We start from the raw sequence: 6000 nt of genomic DNA on the forward strand, positions 1-6000 counted from the left end.
TGAAGCTCACTTCTTTCCTGCTCATAAAACTCTTGATCAGCTCTCGTTCTACTAGTCAGCAGCCTGTTTTGGCTGTCATTAAAACAGCTCTAAACAAGTTACAAAATTCTGCTCCATTATGACCTGACCTTTTATCATATTCAGTTCAAAAGATTACTTATGGGACACCCTGTATTCCACGCCTTATAGCAACACAAACACATGAAAGCGTCTGCAGCTTTGCAACGGTATTTGGTAGGTATTTATAAATGCTTTTCCCGTTACTTTTTTCTTTTATTTATCACAGCTCACACTACTAGCACCGTTCAATCAGATTGATTACAACACATTGAACGTGTGAATCCAGGGAAGCGGCCATCTTTTTGTGCTCTCTCAATATCCGGCTGTAAGCAAAAATATATTAAAAAATAAAAGAACAACAATATTATATGAACGAAGCGGTATGGACGACGTAGCCAACGACGACGCTGAACGGCGACGGATTAAACGACAACATCAATTTAGTTCGGTTAATTTAAAGCGTTAACTCGTCAGGGAACATATAACAGCAATAAATAATAATTAAGATGAACAAAAAAAGGAACAATTTGTTCACTATGGAAATTCTTAACAGAGGATAATCATATTTTTTTGTATATTTTGTTTTGTTGCCATTGAAAAAGGACAAAGGGTTGAATATTTCTCGAAAGGGGTTCGAAAATGGGGAAATTGGGAGTTGGGAGGCGGAAAGGTTGTAATCTATCCAAAAATATTGTAAAAAATAAATAAAAGGATACTGATGTGAGAGTAAGTATGTACCTACATATATTTCAATAATTTATTCTACAAACTATACAGGCTTTCGAATAAAAGATGCATTTATGACCCCGAAACATTAAAAATCCCCAAACCAAAGTATGAATCTAGTCGACGAAGGAACCACACGACGTATTCGTTTTGACAGAAACGTGGCTTAATTCAAGCTTTTCCGACACAGAACTTTTCAGTCAAGAGTTTGAAGTTTACAGAAACGATCGTTATGTTGGTAATGCAAAGGATTTAGGTGGATGTGTTCTCATAGCGGTAAAAATACATATTTCTCTTCTTCTGTATCTTTTCCATTTGAATTGTCAATTAAACTTGTATGTGTAAAGATAATGATACAGACTAAGACTTTTTTCATTTTAAACGTTTACATTCCTCCAAAAAGTTTGGAAACTGTTTATAACGATCTCTCCTTGGCATTACACTATTTTATAAATTTGTCCAGCTCTGACACCAATATTTTGCTTCTAGGTGATTTTAATCTACCACACATTGACCGGATTCCATCTGAAGACGAATCCTGCCTTGAAGCCTCTCCTTCTTCTTCACAAATAGAACTATCTCTTCTCGATTAAGTCCATCTTACTGACTTACAGCAAACAAGCTGTATTAAAAACTCAAAAAATCGAATTCTCGATTTTGTCTTTTCTTCTGACGCTATTAGTATTCTTGTTCTAGAATCTAGATCAGGAATTATTAATATTGACAAATATCACCCCCCTTTGGACAATTTTTTTGACTTAAGTGTTCACCTTACTGATCACAGTAATTCCTTTGATTTGAAAAAAATGTACCGATAAAGAAATCAAGAAATACAAACTTTAGACATCCTTTGTACACGAAAGAATTGCGTTTACTGCGTAACAAAAGAAATAAGGCATGGAAAACGTATCTCAAAACTCTGTCTACAATCAACTTCTCTTTTTATGTTGAACTCTTTGAAAGAGAATCTTAAAAGAATTTGGAATTTTGTAAACTCAAAGAAAAAATCAGATGGCTTTCCAGTTAAGTTTACTTACAAGAACCTTTCGTTAAAAAAAACTGTTGATATCAGTAACGCTTTCGCAACAAATTTCCAGGAGTCTTTTGTTAATAGCCCTGAAGAAGTTGATGAAGTACATTTTCATAATCTTCACTCATTTTCGCAAACTAGCTGTAACCACATACCTGTGCTACAGAGTACGGTCCTTAATCTTTTATCCGCGTTGAATGATCACTGCTCAGCCGTTCCCGATGGTATTCCGTTGATAGTACTAAAAAAGTGTAGTAATGCTTTAGTTGAACCCCTTACGTTTTTATTCAAACTTTCTCTAAAAACAGGCAAATTTCCCATTATGGAAGAAGTCATTTCTAACACCAATTTTCAAGAAAGGTAACAAGTCCGATATAAGCAACTACAGGCCCATTGCAAAGCTTTCTTGCATTCCTAAAGTATTTGAACAAGTTTTTTGTCAAAGTGTAGCATATTGTAGTAAAAATATCATTTGCGAACAGCAACATGGTTTTGTGAAAAAAAGATCAACCGTTACTAATGTCCTCACATTCTCAAACATATGTTCAAACGCTTTAAGACTAATTCGCACCTTCTCCTTTCTCGACATTTTATGTATGTAAACGGTTTCGAGTCGTTTCGCCAAATAATTTGTCTCAAATACTTCCACTATTTCCACTAGAAACAATCTAACCATTTTTGTATTGAATTGTTACAATTTCAATGGATTGTTAGGCCTGTATCGTTGCAATTTTATAAATTACATAAGTTTTATTTGTCAATTATCAAAACCTGACAGCTGCTCTAATATAGGGAAAACCATTCACTTTTACAGTTCAACGATTTTAACTCAGCTCCCGAGCTGAGTTGTGGGTTGTTACAAAACGTAACTATTTGACATTTCAATAATGAGTTCAGGAACGTTGTGATGACGTCATATTGTTACAAATCGTAACAATCTTAATCTTAAGAGCTAAACTCAGCTTGAAACCAAGAAGAGTACATCGCTCGTCAGCGCCAACCGGTTGCCATCAACAGGAATCCGATTAACACTAAAGAAACAACTCATCACATTGAAACAACAGGTGCACAATTGTTTGTTCCTTCAGGTAGCCTTGATGTTGAAAAATACAAAGCTGCTCAAAAAGAATTAAGCTTTTTCATTGGAAATGTCATTTGTTGACCCTTGAAGAATATTTAAGTCAGTCCTCCACATGAAATAAAAAACCAAAGCATATGTGGAGACTACCGATTACGAAACCTGATCGCTATCCGATATCATTTATATAGGATTTTTCCAACATTTTTCTTGGTCAAAAAGTGTTTTTCAAAATATACCTGCAAAAAGCGTTCCTTCAAATAATTTTGGAGCTTTTTGATATCCCTAAAACTGCGATAACAAGCTTTTTTGGTTTTATGATCGCACAAACTTTCCAGCTTAATTCATCAAGTTCTCCGTGGGATACGTTTCCATATATTAATGATACTTGCGTCGCTCGCCTCGTTAACATATGCAAGGCACGAGAATCACTTTAGGCATGTTTTGTAGCGTTTAAAAGACTTTGGTCTTGCAATTAACCCATCAAAATGCGCCTTTGGTCAACCGGAGCTGGAATTTTTGGGCCATAAATCAAAGGCTATGGTGAAGCCTTTATTCAGTAAGTTAAAAGTTATGCAGAATTTTGTAAAACTTAAATGGGCGAAGCGATTAATAAGATTTCAAGCCATGTTAAAGTTCTATAAACGCTTTGATGATTTTTTAATTAATAAAATCTCCAAACCAATAACCGAACGATAGATCTTATGAGGTTATGAGCAGACACGACAAATACTTTAAGGTTTTCAGCTTGAGCAATATCTGGTAACGAACGAAAGCTTCTTAATGACCGGCAGTATGGCTTTCGTGGCAATAGGTCCACTGGTGATCTAATGGTTTACTTTGACGAACGGTCGAACAAATCTTTACATCGTTTTGGAGAAAGTAAGACTATTGCACTTGATCTTTCAAAAGCATTTGATAGAGTTTGGAATCAAGCTAATTTATTGAAGATGAATGCTTTTGGTATGATAAATGTCTTCTTTGGTAAATTGGAAACTACCTTTCTAACCTTTCAATAAAAGTTGTATTGGATGGTTCCAAACCTGAAATTCAAAAATATAAATTATGGTGTTATCCAGGGCTCCATTTTGTCTCCGACTCTCTGCCTCCCTCAATATTTAAAAACGATCTCTTATCTGCCACTTCTTACCCATTAAATTGTCTTCGAACGATGTTATCCTCAGCTTTTCATATTCGTTTCTAGATACACACCTTGTCGTTCAGATATGGAACTTCAACAGCAGTGTATGATAAGCTCATTAAATTCTTAACTTTAATTAATTATTAAATTAACTTTTACTACTCGGTATGTCTATCACCGATTACCTCTTATGGAATGATAACATATTCAACATTGCGAAAAATGCCGCTAGGTGCTCAGGATTTCTTCGAAGATGGAAAAAATGTTACACCGCTTATGATTTGACTGTAATTTACAAAGTCTTCAATCGTCAAAACTAAAAAATTAATCGTATATTTGGGAATAGTTGAAGCTAAATCACATTTACATCACTCGAACACTCCAGTTATATTCCCCCCAAAAACATTTGAGCTTAATTTGAGACGTATTGTCAAGCATAGAGATTCTTTTTTAACCACACATCAAGAATGTGGAATGCTTTACTCAACTCTGTTTTGGCTTTCGTTTTGAAAACTTTAAGACCAATTTGCCCCGGTAAATCTTCTTTAATCGTTCCCTATTTTCCTAAAGCTCGCACTGTGTTTAAACTTTAAATATTTTAAGGGTATAAATAACCCCTTGAGTGCCAGTTAATTATAAAAAAAGATCGCAATAACCTTCGAATCGGTTAATCATTCTCTGCATTCCATCTGCATATAGACTCCGACAGAAAAAACTATGTCCTCGAACAAACTCAATTTCTCCTCAATAGCTTTATAAATAAAACGAAGAGTAATTCGCTCAAAACGCAGCCCTGTGTAACATCCATTTCCGTTACGAAGTCTTCTGAAATTAATTCACCATCCTAAACATACTAGTCGTTACTTTCATACATTGCTTTCAATAGGTTCGAAATTTTACTTGAGATTCCCATCTTAGGATTCACGTGCAATTTCATCAAAAACAGCGTGAAAATCTACAAAGAAATCATATAGCTTACTGTTCCTTCTTTTTGATCTGAAGTACACCGGTCTCTCCAAAAAACCGCTTAAAACTCTTTAAGTATTCTCTTATTTCTAGTTCATGTTGTTCATGTTGAATATCAGGGCACTGAGCAACTTTGCGGAGGTGTTCTAAAATGAAAACGTCTGAAGTTCTCTGGATTATTTAAAGCTCCCTTTTTATGTTTTGGAAATATTTACTATCGCTTTTTTTTTAAATCATTTGAAACGTTCGCTGTTTCGAAGATCCTGTTGAATTCCTTGGTTAATACAGACACTATTTCGAGTGTACAATTCTTGCAGACTTCTATTTGTATTTACTCGCCTTCTGGAGCTTTTCTTATTTTAGCTGTTTCAATCACATTCATCACTTCCGAAACTGAAAAGGTGAAGAAGCTCATCCTTTAAAAAAAGAGGCTACATCATACTGTGGGAGCTGTTAGAATCACGGAAAGTTAAGTAGCTTTTTTAAATAGTTTCTACGACTTGCAGATCCGAACCGATTCTATTGGGTCTACATTTTTCTAAAACCTTTCTGATCTCGCTCCATTTTGTACAAAACTCCTTTTCAAAGAACGCACCGATTGTGCCACACATCAATTCATTTAGAAATACTGACTTTTGAAAGGTAAACAGCTGTCAAAAAAACCTATGATTAAGAAAAAACACAAGATAGTTCACCTTGTTTGTATTGTTATAGAACTTATTTAAATATCAAAATCTCGAGTTAATTGTTTACAGATTGGTTAAATTATAAACTAGTGGGTTCTAAGATATTCTCCGGGACACATCAGCAAAGATAAGTTTGATTTACTTCTAATTCTTGCTGGAAAATAACCAGATATCTTAATTCCAAAAAAATCACGGGATTGCTTGGAAAACTAATAAATTCATTTTTATAATTGACGAAATTTTAAAACTTACATTTTTAATCAGGAACATATCTTTCCAAATAGAGCAATAAATTTGACATTGTTCGTCCTCC

Source organism: Eupeodes corollae, chromosome 1, assembly GCF_945859685.1.
Source record: "Eupeodes corollae chromosome 1, idEupCoro1.1, whole genome shotgun sequence".
Taxonomy (NCBI): Eukaryota; Metazoa; Arthropoda; class Insecta; order Diptera; family Syrphidae; genus Eupeodes; species Eupeodes corollae.